We start from the raw sequence: 17,820 nt of genomic DNA, 5'->3' as shown, positions 1-17,820 counted from the left end.
TTTTGTCGAGATTGGTCCATTTCGGACAGGTTTTTCAATATACCTCATTAATTTATTTCCAATCGTTTTCTATAATCTAATAGCCTTGGTTTAACGGATGTGCGGAAACATTACCGAATGAAAATACTCAAAGTATTTTAGGAGATAGTGCCAGTTCAACGAGTCATTTCCATCAGTTTTAGAGTAGTATTTTTTTCGAGATCGGTCCATTCCGGCCAGGTTTTTCAATATACCTCATTAAATTATTCCCAATCTTTTTATATATTCTAATATCCCTAGTGTCATAGATGTGCGGAAACTTTACCGAATGAAAATACTCAAAGTATTTTAGAAGATAGTGCGAGTTCAACGAGTCTATTCCATCAGTTTTAGAGTAGTATTTTTTGTCGAAATCGGTCCATTTCGGCCAGGTTTTTCAATATACCATATCAATTTATTCCCAATCATTTATATATTTTAATAGCCCTGGTTTTACAAATGTGCGGAAACATTACCGAATGAAAATACTCAAAGTATTTTAGGAGATAGTGCCAGTTCAAGGAGTCTATTCCATCAGTTTTAGAGTAGTATTTTTGTCGAGATCGGTCCATTCCGTCCATGTTTTTCAATATACCTCATTAATTTATTCCCAATCTTTTATATATTTTAATAGCCCTGGTTTCCCAAATGTGCAAAAACATTACAGAATGAAAATACTCAAAGTATTTTAGGAGATAGTGCCAGTTCAACGAGTCATTTCCATCAGTTTTAGAGTAGTATTTTTGTCGAGATCGGTCCATTTCGGCCAGCTTTTTCAATATACCTCATTAATTTATATCCAATCTGTTTAAATATTCTAATAGTCCTGGTTTCACAGATGTGCGGAAACTTTACCGAATGAAAATAGTCAAAGTATTTTAGAAGACAGTACCAGTTCAACGTGTCTATTCCATCAGTTCTAGAGTAGTATTTTTGTCGAGATTGGTCCATTTCGGCCAGGTTTTTCTATATACCTTATTAATTTATTTCCAATCGTTTTCTATATTCTAATAGCCTTGGTTTAACGGATGTGCGGAAACATTACCGAATGAAAATACTCAAAATATTTTAGGAGATAGTGCCAGTTCAACGAGTCTATTCCATCAGTTTTAGAGTAGTATTTTTGTCAAGATCGGTCCATTCCGGCCAGGTTTTTCAATATACCTCATTAAATTATTCCCAATCTTTTTATATATTTTAATATCCCTAGTGTCATGGATGTGCGGAAACATTACCGAATGAAAATACTCAAAGTATTTTAGGAGATAGTGCCAGTTCAACGAGTCTATTCCATCAGTTTTAGAGTAGTATTTTTGTCGAGATCGGTCCATTTCGGCCAGGTTTTTCGATATACCTCATTAATTCATTCCCAATCTTTTTATATATTCTAATAGCCCTGGTTTCACACATGTCTGGAATTATTACCCAATGAAAATACTCAAAGTATTTTAGGAGATAGTGCCAGTTCAACGAGTCTATTCCATCAGTTTTAGAGTAGTATTTTTGTCGACATCGCTCCATTTCGGCCATGTTTTTCAATATACCTCATTAACTTATTACAAATATGTTTATATATTCTAATAGCCCTGGTTTTACAGATGTGCGGAAACATTACCGAATGAAATTACTAAAGGTATTTTAGGAGATAGTGCCAGTTCAACGAGTCTATTCCATCAGTTTTAGAGTAGTATTTTTGTCAAGATCGGTCCATTTCGGCCAAGTTTTTTAATATACCTCATTAATTTATTACAAATATTTTTATATATTCTAATAGCACTGGTTTTACAGATGTGCGGAAAGGGTACCGAATGAAAATACTGAAAGTATTTTAGGAGATAGTGCCAGTTCAACGAGTCATTTCCATCAGTTTTAGAGTAGTATTTTTGTCGAGATAGGTCCATTCCGGCCAGGTTTTTCAATATACCTCATTAAATTATTCCCAATATTTTTATATATTCTAATATCCCTAGTGTCATAGATGTGCAGAAACATTACCGAATGAAAATACTCAAAGTATTTTAGGAGATAGTGCCAGTTCAACGAGTCATTTCCATCAGTTTTAGAGTAGTATTTTTTTCGAGATCGGTCCATTCCGGCCAGGTTTTGCAATATACCTCATTAAATTATTCCCAATCTTTTTATATATTCTAATATCCCTAGTGTCATAGATGTGCGGAAACTTTACCGAATGAAAATACTCAAAGTGTTTTAGAAGATAGTGCGAGTTCAACGAGTCTATTCCATCAGTTTTAGAGTAGTATTTTTTGTCGAAATCGGTCCATTTCGGCCAGGTTTTTCAATATACCATATTAATTTATTCCCAATCATTTATATATTTTAATAGCCCTGGTTTTACAAATGTGCGGAAACATTACCGAATGAAAATACTCAAAGTATTTTAGGAGATAGTGCCAGTTCAACGAGTCTATTCCATCAGTTTTAGAGTAGTATTTTTGTCGAGATCGGTCCATTCCGTCCATGTTTTTCAATATACCTCATTAATTTATTCCCAATCTTTTATATATTTTAATAGCCCTGGTTTCACAAATGTGCAGAAACATTACAGAATGAAAATACTCAAAGTATTTTAGGAGATAGTGCCAGTTCAACGAGTCATTTCCATCAGTTTTAGAGTAGTATTTTTGTCGAGATCGGTCCATTCCGGCCAGGTTTTTCAATATACCTCATTAAGTTATTACAAATATGTTTATATATTCTAATAGCCCTGGTTTTACAGATGTGCAGAAACAGTACCGAATGAAAATACTCAAAGTATTTTAGAAGACAGCACCAGTTCAACGTGTCTATTCCATCAGTTCTAGAGTAGTATTTTTGTCGAGATTGGTCCATTTCGGCCAGGTTTTTCAATATACCTCATTAATTTATTCCCAATCTTTTTATATATTCTAAAAGCCCTGGTTTCACACATGTCTGGAATTATTACCCAATGAAAATACTCAAAGTATTTTAGGAGATAGTGCCAGTTCAACGAGTCTATTCCATCAGTTTTAGAGTAGTATTTTTGTCAAGATCGGTCCATTCCTGCCAGGTTTTTCAATATACCTCATTAAATTATTCCCAATCTTTTTATATATTTTAATATCCCTAGTGTCATGGATGTGCGGAAACTTTACCGAATGAAAATACTCAAAGTGTTTTAGAAGATAGTGCGAGTTCAACGAGTCTATTCCATCAGTTTTAGAGTAGTATTTTTGTCGAGATCTGTCCATTTCGGCCAGGTTTTTCAATATACCTCATTAATTTATTCCCAATCTTTTTATATATTCTAAAAGCCCTGGTTTCACACATATCTGGAATTATTACCCAATGAAAATACTCAAAGTATTTTAGGAGATAGTGCCAGTTCAACGAGTCTATTCCATCAGTTTTAGAGTAGTATTTTTGTCGACATCGGTCCATTTCGGCCATGTTTTTCAATATACCTCATTAACTTATTACAAATATGTTTATATATTCTAATAGCCCTGGTTTTACAGATGTGCGGAAACATTACCGAATGAAATTACTCAAAGTATTTTAGGAGATAGTGCCAGTTCAACGAGTCATTTCCATCAGTTTTAGAGTAGTATTTTTTTTCGAGATCGGTCCATTCCGGCCAGGTTTTGCAATATACCTCATTAAATTATTCCCAATCTTTTTATATATTCTAATATCCCTAGTGTCATAGATGTGCGGAAACTTTACCGAATGAAAATACTCAAAGTGTTTTAGAAGATAGTGCGAGTTCAACGAGTCTATTCCATCTGTTTTAGAGTAGTATTTTTTGTCGAAATCGGTCCATTTCGGCCAGGTTTTTCAATATACCATATTAATTTATTCCCAATCATTTATATATTTTAATAGCCCTGGTTTTACAAATGTGCGGAAATATTACCGAATGAAAATGCTCAAAGTATTTTAGGAGATAGTGCCAGTTCAACGAGTCTATTCCATCAGTTTTAGAGTAGTATTTTTGTCGAGATCGGTCCAATTCGGCCAGGTTTTTCAATATACCTCATTAATTTATTTCTAATCTGTTTAAATATTCTAATAGCCCTGGTTTCACAGATGTGCGGAAACTTTACCGAATGAAAATACTTCAAGTATTTTGGGAGATAGTGCCAGTTCAACGAGTCATTTCCATCAGTTCTAGAGTAGTATTTTTGTCGAGATCGGTCCATTTCGGCCAGGTTTTTCAATATACCTCATTAATTTATTTCTAATCTGTTTAAATATTCTAATAGCCCTGGTTTCACAGATGTGCGGAAACTTTACCGAATGAAAATACTCAAAGTATTTTAGGAGATAATGCCAGTTCAACGAGTCTATTCCATCAGTTTTAGAGTAGTATTTTTGTCGACATCGGTCCATTTCGGCCAGGTTTTTCAATATACCTCATTAACTTATTACAAATATGTTTATATATTCTGATAGCCCTGGTTCTACAGATGTGCAGAAACATTACCGAATGAAATTACTCAAAGTATTTTAGGAGATAGTGCCAGTTCACCGAGTCTATTCCATCAGTTTTAGAGTAGTATTTTTGTCAAGATCGGTCCATTTCGGCCAAGTTTTTTAATATACCTCATGAATTTATTACAAATATTTTTATATATTCTAATAGTACTGGTTTTACAGATGTGCGGAAAGGGTACCGAATGAAAATACTGAAAGTATTTTAGGAGTTAGTGCCAGTTCAACGAGTCTATTCCATCACTTTTAGAGTAGTATTTTTGTCGAGATCGGTCCATTTCGGCCAGGTTTTTCAATATACCTCATTAATTTATTTCCAATCTTTTTATATATTCTAATAGCCCTGCTTTCATATATGTTCGGAAAAGTTACTGAATGAAAATACTCAAAGTATTTTAGGAGATAATGCCAGTTCAACGAGTCTATTTCATCAGTTTTAGAGTAGTATTTTTGTCGAGATTGGTCCATTTCGGACAGGTTTTTCAATATACCTCATTAATTTATTTCCAATCGTTTTCTATAATCTAATAGCCTTGGTTTAACGGATGTGCGGAAACATTACCGAATGAAAATACTCAAAGTATTTTAGGAGATAGTGCCAGTTCAACGAGTCATTTCCATCAGTTTTAGAGTAGTATTTTTTTCGAGATCGGTCCATTCCGGCCAGGTTTTTCAATATACCTCATTAAATTATTCCCAATCTTTTTATATATTCTAATATCCCTAGTGTCATAGATGTGCGGAAACTTTACCGAATGAAAATACTCAAAGTATTTTAGAAGATAGTGCGAGTTCAACGAGTCTATTCCATCAGTTTTAGAGTAGTATTTTTTGTCGAAATCGGTCCATTTCGGCCAGGTTTTTCAATATACCATATCAATTTATTCCCAATCATTTATATATTTTAATAGCCCTGGTTTTACAAATGTGCGGAAACATTACCGAATGAAAATACTCAAAGTATTTTAGGAGATAGTGCCAGTTCAAGGAGTCTATTCCATCAGTTTTAGAGTAGTATTTTTGTCGAGATCGGTCCATTCCGTCCATGTTTTTCAATATACCTCATTAATTTATTCCCAATGTTTTATATATTTTAATAGCCCTGGTTTCCCAAATGTGCAAAAACATTACAGAATGAAAATACTCAAAGTATTTTAGGAGATAGTGCCAGTTCAACGAGTCATTTCCATCAGTTTTAGAGTAGTATTTTTGTCGAGATTGGTCCATTTCGGCCAGCTTTTTCAATATACCTCATTAATTTATATCCAATCTGTTTAAATATTCTAATAGTCCTGGTTTCACAGATGTGCGGAAACTTTACCGAATGAAAATAGTCAAAGTATTTTAGAAGACAGTACCAGTTCAACGTGTCTATTCCATCAGTTCTAGAGTAGTATTTTTGTCGAGATTGGTCCATTTCGGCCAGGTTTTTCTATATACCTTATTAATTTATTTCCAATCGTTTTCTATATTCTAATAGCCTTGGTTTAACGGATGTGCGGAAACATTACCGAATGAAAATACTCAAAATATTTTAGGAGATAGTGCCAGTTCAACGAGTCTATTCCATCAGTTTTAGAGTAGTATTTTTGTCAAGATCGGTCCATTCCGGCCAGGTTTTTCAATATACCTCATTAAATTATTCCCAATCTTTTTATATATTTTAATATCCCTAGTGTCATGGATGTGCGGAAACATTACCGAATGAAAATACTCAAAGTATTTTAGGAGATAGTGCCAGTTCAACGAGTCTATTCCATCAGTTTTAGAGTAGTATTTTTGTCGAGATCGGTCCATTTCGGCCAGGTTTTTCGATATACCTCATTAATTCATTCCCAATCTTTTTATATATTCTAATAGCCCTGGTTTCACACATGTCTGGAATTATTACCCAATGAAAATACTCAAAGTATTTTAGGAGATAGTGCCAGTTCAACGAGTCTATTCCATCAGTTTTAGAGTAGTATTTTTGTCGACATCGCTCCATTTCGGCCATGTTTTTCAATATACCTCATTAACTTATTACAAATATGTTTATATATTCTAATAGCCCTGGTTTTACAGATGTGCGGAAACATTACCGAATGAAATTACTAAAGGTATTTTAGGAGATAGTGCCAGTTCAACGAGTCTATTCCATCAGTTTTAGAGTAGTATTTTTGTCAAGATCGGTCCATTTCGGCCAAGTTTTTTAATATACCTCATTAATTTATTACAAATATTTTTATATATTCTAATAGCACTGGTTTTACAGATGTGCGGAAAGGGTACCGAATGAAAATACTGAAAGTATTTTAGGAGATAGTGCCAGTTCAACGAGTCATTTCCATCAGTTTTAGAGTAGTATTTTTGTCGAGATAGGTCCATTCCGGCCAGGTTTTTCAATATACCTCATTAAATTATTCCCAATATTTTTATATATTCTAATATCCCTAGTGTCATAGATGTGCAGAAACATTACCGAATGAAAATACTCAAAGTATTTTAGGAGATAGTGCCAGTTCAACGAGTCATTTCCATCAGTTTTAGAGTAGTATTTTTTTCGAGATCGGTCCATTCCGGCCAGGTTTTGCAATATACCTCATTAAATTATTCCCAATCTTTTTATATATTCTAATATCCCTAGTGTCATAGATGTGCGGAAACTTTACCGAATGAAAATACTCAAAGTGTTTTAGAAGATAGTGCGAGTTCAACGAGTCTATTCCATCAGTTTTAGAGTAGTATTTTTTGTCGAAATCGGTCCATTTCGGCCAGGTTTTTCAATATACCATATTAATTTATTCCCAATCATTTATATATTTTAATAGCCCTGGTTTTACAAATGTGCGGAAACATTACCGAATGAAAATACTCAAAGTATTTTAGGAGATAGTGCCAGTTCAACGAGTCTATTCCATCAGTTTTAGAGTAGTATTTTTGTCGAGATCGGTCCATTCCGTCCATGTTTTTCAATATACCTCATTAATTTATTCCCAATCTTTTATATATTTTAATAGCCCTGGTTTCACAAATGTGCAGAAACATTACAGAATGAAAATACTCAAAGTATTTTAGGAGATAGTGCCAGTTCAACGAGTCATTTCCATCAGTTTTAGAGTAGTATTTTTGTCGAGATCGGTCCATTCCGGCCAGGTTTTTCAATATACCTCATTAAGTTATTACAAATATGTTTATATATTCTAATAGCCCTGGTTTTACAGATGTGCAGAAACAGTACCGAATGAAAATACTCAAAGTATTTTAGAAGACAGCACCAGTTCAACGTGTCTATTCCATCAGTTCTAGAGTAGTATTTTTGTCGAGATTGGTCCATTTCGGCCAGGTTTTTCAATATACCTCATTAATTTATTCCCAATCTTTTTATATATTCTAAAAGCCCTGGTTTCACACATGTCTGGAATTATTACCCAATGAAAATACTCAAAGTATTTTAGGAGATAGTGCCAGTTCAACGAGTCTATTCCATCAGTTTTAGAGTAGTATTTTTGTCAAGATCGGTCCATTCCTGCCAGGTTTTTCAATATACCTCATTAAATTATTCCCAATCTTTTTATATATTTTAATATCCCTAGTGTCATGGATGTGCGGAAACTTTACCGAATGAAAATACTCAAAGTGTTTTAGAAGATAGTGCGAGTTCAACGAGTCTATTCCATCAGTTTTAGAGTAGTATTTTTGTCGAGATCTGTCCATTTCGGCCAGGTTTTTCAATATACCTCATTAATTTATTCCCAATCTTTTTATATATTCTAAAAGCCCTGGTTTCACACATATCTGGAATTATTACCCAATGAAAATACTCAAAGTATTTTAGGAGATAGTGCCAGTTCAACGAGTCTATTCCATCAGTTTTAGAGTAGTATTTTTGTCGACATCGGTCCATTTCGGCCATGTTTTTCAATATACCTCATTAACTTATTACAAATATGTTTATATATTCTAATAGCCCTGGTTTTACAGATGTGCGGAAACATTACCGAATGAAATTACTCAAAGTATTTTAGGAGATAGTGCCAGTTCAACGAGTCTATTCCATCAGTTTTAGAGTAGTATTTTTGTCGACATCGGTCCATTTCGGCCATGTTTTTCAATATACCTCATTAACTTATTACAAATATGTTTATATATTCTAATAGCCCTGGTTTTACAGATGTGCGGAAACATTACCGAATGAAATTACTCAAAGTATTTTAGGAGATAGTGCCAGTTCAACGAGTCTATTCCATCAGTTTTAGAGTAGTATTTTTGTCGAGATAGGTCCATTCCGGCCAGGTTTTTCAATATACCTCATTAAATTATTCCCAATCTTTTTATATATTCTAATATCCCTAGTGTCATAGATGTGCGGAAACTTTACCGAATGAAAATACTCAATGTGTTTTAGAAGATAGTGCGAGTTCAACGAGTCTATTCCATCAGTTTTAGAGTAGTATTTTTGTCGAGATCGGTCCATTCCGGCCAGATTTTTCAATATACCTCATTAACTTATTACAAATATGTTTATATATTCTAATAGCCCTGGTTTTACAGATGTGCAGAAACAGTACCGAATGAAAATACTCAAAGTATTTTAGGAGATAGTGCCAGTTCAACGAGTTTATTCCATCAGTTTTAGAGTAGTATTTTTGTCGAGATCGGTCCATTTCGGCCAGGTTTTTCAATATACCTCATTAATTTATTTCTAATATGTTTAAATATTCTAATAGCCCTGGTTTCACAGATGTGCGGAAACTTTACCGAATGAAAATACTCAAAGTATTTTAGGAGATAGTGCCAGTTCAACGAGTCATTTCCATCAGTTCTAGAGTAGTATTTTTGTCGAGATCGGTCCATTGCGGCCAGGTTTTTCAATATACTTCATTAATTTATTACAAATATTTTTATATATTCTAATATCCTTAGTTTCATAGATATGCGGAAACTTTACCGAATGAAAATACTCAAAGTGTTTTAGAAGATAGTGCCAGTTTAACAAGTCTATTCCATCAGTTTTAGAGTAGTATTTTTGTCGAGATCGGTCCATTTCGGCCAGGTTTTTCGATATACCTAATTAACTTATTACAAATATGTTTATCTATTCTAATAGCCCTGATATTACAGATGTGCGGAAATCTTACCGAATAAAAATACTCAAAGTATTTTAGGAGATAATGCCAGTTCAACGAGTCTATTCCATCAGTTTTAGAGTAGTATTTTTTGTCGATATCGGTCCATTTCGGCCAGGTTTTTCAATATACCTCATTAATTTATTCCCAATCTTTTATATATTCTAATAGCCCTGGTTTCACAAATGTGCGGAAACATTACCGAATGAAAATACTCAAAGTATTTTAGGAGATAGTGCCAGTTCAACGAGTCTATTCCATCAGTTTTAGAGTAGTATTTTTGTCGAGATCGGTCCATTCCGGCCATGTTTTTCAATATACCTCATTAATTTATTTCCAATCTTTTTATATATTTTAATACCCCTGGTTTTATAAATGTGCAGAAACATTACCGAATGAAAATAGTCAAAGTATTTTAGAAGACAGTACCAGTTCAACGTGTCTATTCCATCAGTTTTAGAGTAGTATTTTTGTCGAGATTGGTCCATTTCGGCCAGGTTTTTCAATTTACCTCATTAATTCATTTCCAATCGTTTTCTATATTCTAATAGCCTTGGTTTAACGGATGTGCGGAAACATTACCGAATGAAAATACTCAAAATATTTTAGGAGATAGTGCCAGTTCAACGAGTCTATTCCATCAGTTTTAGAGTAGAATTTTTGTCAAGATCGGTCCATTCCGGCCAGGTTTTTCAATATACCTCATTAAATTATTCCCAATCTTTTTATATATTTTAATATCCCTAGTGTCATGGATGTGCAGAAACATTTCCGAAAGGAAATACTCAAAGTATTTTAGGAGAGAGTACCAGTTCAACGAGTCATTTCCATCAGTTCTAGAGTAGTATTTTTGTCGAGATCGGTCCATTGCGGCCAGGTTTTTCAATATACCTCATTAATTTATTACAAATATTTTTATATATTCTAATATCCTTAGTTTCATAGATGTGCGGAAACTTTACCGAATGAAAATACTCAAAGTGTTTTAGAAGATAGTGCCAGTTTAACAAGTCTATTCCATCAGTTTTAGAGTAGTATTTTTGTCGAGATCGGTCCATTTCGGCCAGGTTTTTCGATATACCTAATTAACTTATTACAAATATGTTTATCTATTCTAATAGCCCTGATATTACAGATGTGCGGAAATCTTACCGAATAAAAATACTCAATGTATTTTAGGAGATAATGCCAGTTCAACGAGTCTATTCCATCAGTTTTAGAGTAGTATTTTTTGTCGATATCGGTCCATTTCGGCCAGGTTTTTCAATATACCTCATTAATTTATTCCCAATCTTTTATATATTCTAATAGCCCTGGTTTCACAAATGTGCGGAAACATTACCGAATGAAAATACTCAAAGTGTTTTAGAAGATAGTGCGAGTTCAACGAGTCTATTCCATCAGTTTTAGAGTAGTATCTTTGTCGAGATCTGTCCATTCCGGCCATGTTTTTCAATATACCTCATTAATTTATTCCCAATCTTTTTATATATTCTAATAGCCCTGGTTTCACACATGTCTGGAATTATTACCCAATGAAAATACTCAAAGTATTTTAGGAGATAGTGCCAGTTCAACGAGTCTATTCCATCAGTTTTAGAGTAGTATTTTTGTCGACATCGGTCCATTTCGGCCATGTTTTTCAATATACCTCATTAACTTATTACAAATATGTTTATATATTCTAATAGCCCTGGTTTTACAGATGTGCGGAAACATTACCGAATGAAATTACTCAAAGTATTTTAGGAGATAGTGCCAGTTCAACGAGTCTATTCCATCAGTTTTAGAGTAGTATTTTTGTCAATATCGGTCCATTTCGGCCAAGTTTTTTAATATACCTCATTAATTTATTACAAATATTTTTATATATTCTAATAGCACTGGTTTTACAGATGTGCGGAAAGGGTACCGAATGAAAATACTGAAAGTATTTTAGGAGATAGTGCCAGTTCAACGAGTCTATTCCATCAGTTTTAGAGTAGTATTTTTGTCGAGATAGGTCCATTCCGGCCAGGTTTTTCAATATACCTCATTAAATTATTCCCAATCTTTTTATATATTCTAATATCCCTAGTGTCATAGATGTGCGGAAACTTTACCGAATGAAAATACTCAAAGTGTTTTAGAAGATAGTGCGAGTTCAACAAGTCTATTCCATCAGTTTTAGAGTAGTATTTTTTGTCGAAATCGGTCCATTTCGGCCAGGTTTTTCAATATACCATATTAATTTATTCCCAATCATTTATATATTTTAATAGCCCTGGTTTCACAAATGTGCGGAAACATTACCGAATGAAAATACTCAAAGTATTTTAGGAGATAGTGCCAGTTCAACGAGTCTATTCCATCAGTTTTAGAGTAGTATTTTTGTCGAGATCGGTCCATTCCGGTCATGTTTTTCAATATACCTCATTAATTTATTCCCAATCTTTTATATATTCTAATAGCCCTGGTTTCACAAATGTGCAGAAACATTACCGAATGAAAATACTCAAAGTATTTTAGGAGATAATGCCAGTTCAACGAGTCTATTCCATCAGTTTTAGAGTAGTATTTTTGTCGAGATCGGTCCATTCCGGCCAGGTTTTTCAATATACCTCATTAACTTATTACAAATATGTTTATATATTCTAATAGCCCTGGTTTTACAGATGTGCAGAAACAGTACCGAATGAAAATACTCAAAGTATTTTAGGAGATAGTGCCAGTTCAACGAGTTTATTCCATCAGTTTTAGAGTAGTATTTTTGTCGAGATCGGTCCATTTCGTCCAGGTTTTTCAATATACCTCATTAATTTATTTCTAATATGTTTAAATATTCTAATAGCCCTGGTTTCACAGATGTGCGGAAACTTTACCGAATGAAAATACTCAAAGTATTTTAGGAGATAGTGCCAGTTCAACGAGTCATTTCCATCAGTTCTAGAGTAGTATTTTTGTCGAGATCGGTCCATTGCGGCCAGGTTTTTCAATATACCTCATTAATTTATTACAAATATTTTTATATATTCTAATATCCTTAGTTTCATAGATGTGCGGAAACTTTACCGAATGAAAATACTCAAAGTGTTTTAGAAGATAGTGCCAGTTTAACAAGTCTATTCCATCAGTTTTAGAGTAGTATTTTTGTCGAGATCGGTCCATTTCGGCCAGGTTTTTCGATATACCTAATTAACTTATTACAAATATGTTTATCTATTCTAATAGCCCTGATATTACAGATGTGCGGAAATCTTACCGAATAAAAATACTCAAAGTATTTTAGGAGATAATGCCAGTTCAACGAGTCTATTCCATCAGTTTTAGAGTAGTATTTTTTGTCGATATCGGTCCATTTCGGCCAGGTTTTTCAATATACCTCATTAATTTATTCCCAATCTTTTATATATTCTAATAGCCCTGGTTTCACAAATGTGCGGAAACATTACCGAATGAAAATACTCAAAGTATTTTAGGAGATAGTGCCAGTTCAACGAGTCTATTCCATCAGTTTTAGAGTAGTATTTTTGTCGAGATCGGTCCATTCCGGCCATGTTTTTCAATATACCTCATTAATTTATTTCCAATCTTTTTATATATTTTAATACCCCTGGTTTTATAAATGTGCAGAAACATTACCGAATGAAAATAGTCAAAGTATTTTAGAAGACAGTACCAGTTCAACGTGTCTATTCCATCAGTTTTAGAGTAGTATTTTTGTCGAGATTGGTCCATTTCGGCCAGGTTTTTCAATTTACCTCATTAATTCATTTCCAATCGTTTTCTATATTCTAATAGCCTTGGTTTAACGGATGTGCGGAAACATTACCGAATGAAAATACTCAAAATATTTTAGGAGATAGTGCCAGTTCAACGAGTCTATTCCATCAGTTTTAGAGTAGAATTTTTGTCAAGATCGGTCCATTCCGGCCAGGTTTTTCAATATACCTCATTAAATTATTCCCAATCTTTTTATATATTTTAATATCCCTAGTGTCATGGATGTGCAGAAACATTTCCGAAAGGAAATACTCAAAGTATTTTAGGAGAGAGTACCAGTTCAACGAGTCATTTCCATCAGTTCTAGAGTAGTATTTTTGTCGAGATCGGTCCATTGCGGCCAGGTTTTTCAATATACCTCATTAATTTATTACAAATATTTTTATATATTCTAATATCCTTAGTTTCATAGATGTGCGGAAACTTTACCGAATGAAAATACTCAAAGTGTTTTAGAAGATAGTGCCAGTTTAACAAGTCTATTCCATCAGTTTTAGAGTAGTATTTTTGTCGAGATCGGTCCATTTCGGCCAGGTTTTTCGATATACCTAATTAACTTATTACAAATATGTTTATCTATTCTAATAGCCCTGATATTACAGATGTGCGGAAATCTTACCGAATAAAAATACTCAATGTATTTTAGGAGATAATGCCAGTTCAACGAGTCTATTCCATCAGTTTTAGAGTAGTATTTTTTGTCGATATCGGTCCATTTCGGCCAGGTTTTTCAATATACCTCATTAATTTATTCCCAATCTTTTATATATTCTAATAGCCCTGGTTTCACAAATGTGCGGAAACATTACCGAATGAAAATACTCAAAGTGTTTTAGAAGATAGTGCGAGTTCAACGAGTCTATTCCATCAGTTTTAGAGTAGTATCTTTGTCGAGATCTGTCCATTCCGGCCATGTTTTTCAATATACCTCATTAATTTATTCCCAATCTTTTTATATATTCTAATAGCCCTGGTTTCACACATGTCTGGAATTATTACCCAATGAAAATACTCAAAGTATTTTAGGAGATAGTGCCAGTTCAACGAGTCTATTCCATCAGTTTTAGAGTAGTATTTTTGTCGACATCGGTCCATTTCGGCCATGTTTTTCAATATACCTCATTAACTTATTACAAATATGTTTATATATTCTAATAGCCCTGGTTTTACAGATGTGCGGAAACATTACCGAATGAAATTACTCAAAGTATTTTAGGAGATAGTGCCAGTTCAACGAGTCTATTCCATCAGTTTTAGAGTAGTATTTTTGTCAATATCGGTCCATTTCGGCCAAGTTTTTTAATATACCTCATTAATTTATTACAAATATTTTTATATATTCTAATAGCACTGGTTTTACAGATGTGCGGAAAGGGTACCGAATGAAAATACTGAAAGTATTTTAGGAGATAGTGCCAGTTCAACGAGTCTATTCCATCAGTTTTAGAGTAGTATTTTTGTCGAGATAGGTCCATTCCGGCCAGGTTTTTCAATATACCTCATTAAATTATTCCCAATCTTTTTATATATTCTAATATCCCTAGTGTCATAGATGTGCGGAAACTTTACCGAATGAAAATACTCAAAGTGTTTTAGAAGATAGTGCGAGTTCAACGAGTCTATTCCATCAGTTTTAGAGTAGTATTTTTTGTCGAAATCGGTCCATTTCGGCCAGGTTTTTCAATATACCATATTAATTTATTCCCAATCATTTATATATTTTAATAGCCCTGGTTTCACAAATGTGCGGAAACATTACCGAATGAAAATACTCAAAGTATTTTAGGAGATAGTGCCAGTTCAACGAGTCTATTCCATCAGTTTTAGAGTAGTATTTTTGTCGAGATCGGTCCATTCCGGTCATGTTTTTCAATATACCTCATTAATTTATTCCCAATCTTTTATATATTCTAATAGCCCTGGTTTCACAAATGTGCGGAAACATTACCGAATGAAAATACTCAAAGTATTTTAGGAGATAATGCCAGTTCAACGAGTCTATTCCATCAGTTTTAGAGTAGTATTTTTGTCGAGATCGGTCCATTCCGGCCAGGTTTTTCAATATACCTCATTAACTTATTACAAATATGTTTATATATTCTAATAGCCCTGGTTTTACAGATGTGCAGAAACAGTACCGAATGAAAATACTCAAAGTATTTTAGGAGATAGTGCCAGTTCAACGAGTTTATTCCATCAGTTTTAGAGTAGTATTTTTGTCGAGATCGGTCCATTTCGTCCAGGTTTTTCAATATACCTCATTAATTTATTTCTAATATGTTTAAATATTCTAATAGCCCTGGTTTCACAGATGTGCGGAAACTTTACCGAATGAAAATACTCAAAGTATTTTAGGAGATAGTGCCAGTTCAACGAGTCATTTCCATCAGTTCTAGAGTAGTATTTTTGTCGAGATCGGTCCATTGCGGCCAGGTTTTTCAATATACCTCATTAATTTATTACAAATATTTTTATATATTCTAATATCCTTAGTTTCATAGATGTGCGGAAACTTTACCGAATGAAAATACTCAAAGTGTTTTAGAAGATAGTGCCAGTTTAACAAGTCTATTCCATCAGTTTTAGAGTAGTATTTTTGTCGAGATCGGTCCATTTCGGCCAGGTTTTTCGATATACCTAATTAACTTATTACAAATATGTTTATCTATTCTAATAGCCCTGATATTACAGATGTGCGGAAATCTTACCGAATAAAAATACTCAAAGTATTTTAGGAGATAATGCCAGTTCAACGAGTCTATTCCATCAGTTTTAGAGTAGTATTTTTTGTCGATATCGGTCCATTTCGGCCAGGTTTTTCAATATACCTCATTAATTTATTCCCAATCTTTTATATATTCTAATAGCCCTGGTTTCACAAATGTGCGGAAACATTACCGAATGAAAATACTCAAAGTATTTTAGGAGATAGTGCCAGTTCAACGAGTCTATTCCATCAGTTTTAGAGTAGTATTTTTGTCGAGATCGGTCCATTCCGGCCATGTTTTTCAATATACCTCATTAATTTATTTCCAATCTTTTTATATATTTTAATACCCCTGGTTTTATAAATGTGCAGAAACATTACCGAATGAAAATAGTCAAAGTATTTTAGAAGACAGTACCAGTTCAACGTGTCTATTCCATCAGTTTTAGAGTAGTATTTTTGTCGAGATTGGTCCATTTCGGCCAGGTTTTTCAATATACCTCATTAATTCATTTCCAATCGTTTTCTATATTCTAATAGCCTTGGTTTAACGGATGTGCGGAAACATTACCGAATGAAAATACTCAAAATATCTTAGGAGATAGTGCCAGTTCAACGAGTCTATTCCATCAGTTTTAGAGTAGTATTTTTGTCAAGATCGGTCCATTCCGGCCAGGTTTTTCAATATACCTCATTAAATTATTCCCAATCTTTTTATATATTTTAATATCCCTAGTGTCATGGATGTGCGGAAACATTACCGAATGAAAATACTCAAAGTATTTTAGGAGATAGTGCCAGTTCAACGAGTCATTTCCATCAGTTTTAGAGTAGTATTTTTTTCGAGATCGGTCCATTCCGGCCAAGTTTTTCAATATACCTCATTAAATTATTCCCAATCTTTTTATATATTCTAATATCCCTAGTGTCATAGATGTGCGGAAACTTTACCGAATGAAAATACTCAAAGTGTTTTAGAAGATAGTGCGAGTTCAACGAGTCTATTCCATCAGTTTTAGAGTAGTATTTTTGTCGAGATCTGTCCATTTCGGCCAGGTTTTTCAATATACCTCATTAATTTATTCCCAATCTTTTCATATATTCTAATAGCCCTGGTTTCACACATGTCTGGAATTATTACCGAATGAAAATACTCAAAGTATTTTAGGAGATAGTGCCAGTTCAACGAGTCTATTCCATCAGTTTTAGAGTAGTATTTTTGTCGACATCGTTCCATTTCGGCCAGGTTTTTCAATATACCTCATTAACTTATTACAAATATGTTTATATATTCTAATAGCTCTGGTTCTACAGATGTGTGGAAACATTACCGAATGAAATTACTCAAAGTATTTTAGGAGATAGTGCCAGTTCAACGAGTCTATTCCATCAGTTTTAGAGTAGTATTTTTGTCAAGATCGGTCCATTTCGGCCAAGGTTTTTAATATACCTCATTAATTCATTACAAATATTTTTATATATTCTAATAGCACTGGTTTTACAGATGTGCAGAAAGGGTACCGAATGAAAATACTGAAAGTATTTTAGGAGATAGTGCCAGTTCAACGAGTCTATTCCATCAGTTTTAGAGTAGTATTTTTGTCGAGATCGGTCCATTCCGGCCATGTTTTTCAATATACCTCATTAATTTATTTCCAATCTTTTTATATATTTTAATACCCCTGGTTTTACAGATGTGCGGAAACATTACCGAATGAAAATAGTCAAAGTATTTTAGAAGACAGTACCAGT

Source organism: Ostrea edulis, chromosome 9, assembly GCF_947568905.1.
Source record: "Ostrea edulis chromosome 9, xbOstEdul1.1, whole genome shotgun sequence".
Taxonomy (NCBI): Eukaryota; Metazoa; Mollusca; class Bivalvia; order Ostreida; family Ostreidae; genus Ostrea; species Ostrea edulis.
The sequence above is the reverse complement of the archived record's forward strand: the minus strand, read 5'-3'. Positions refer to the sequence as shown.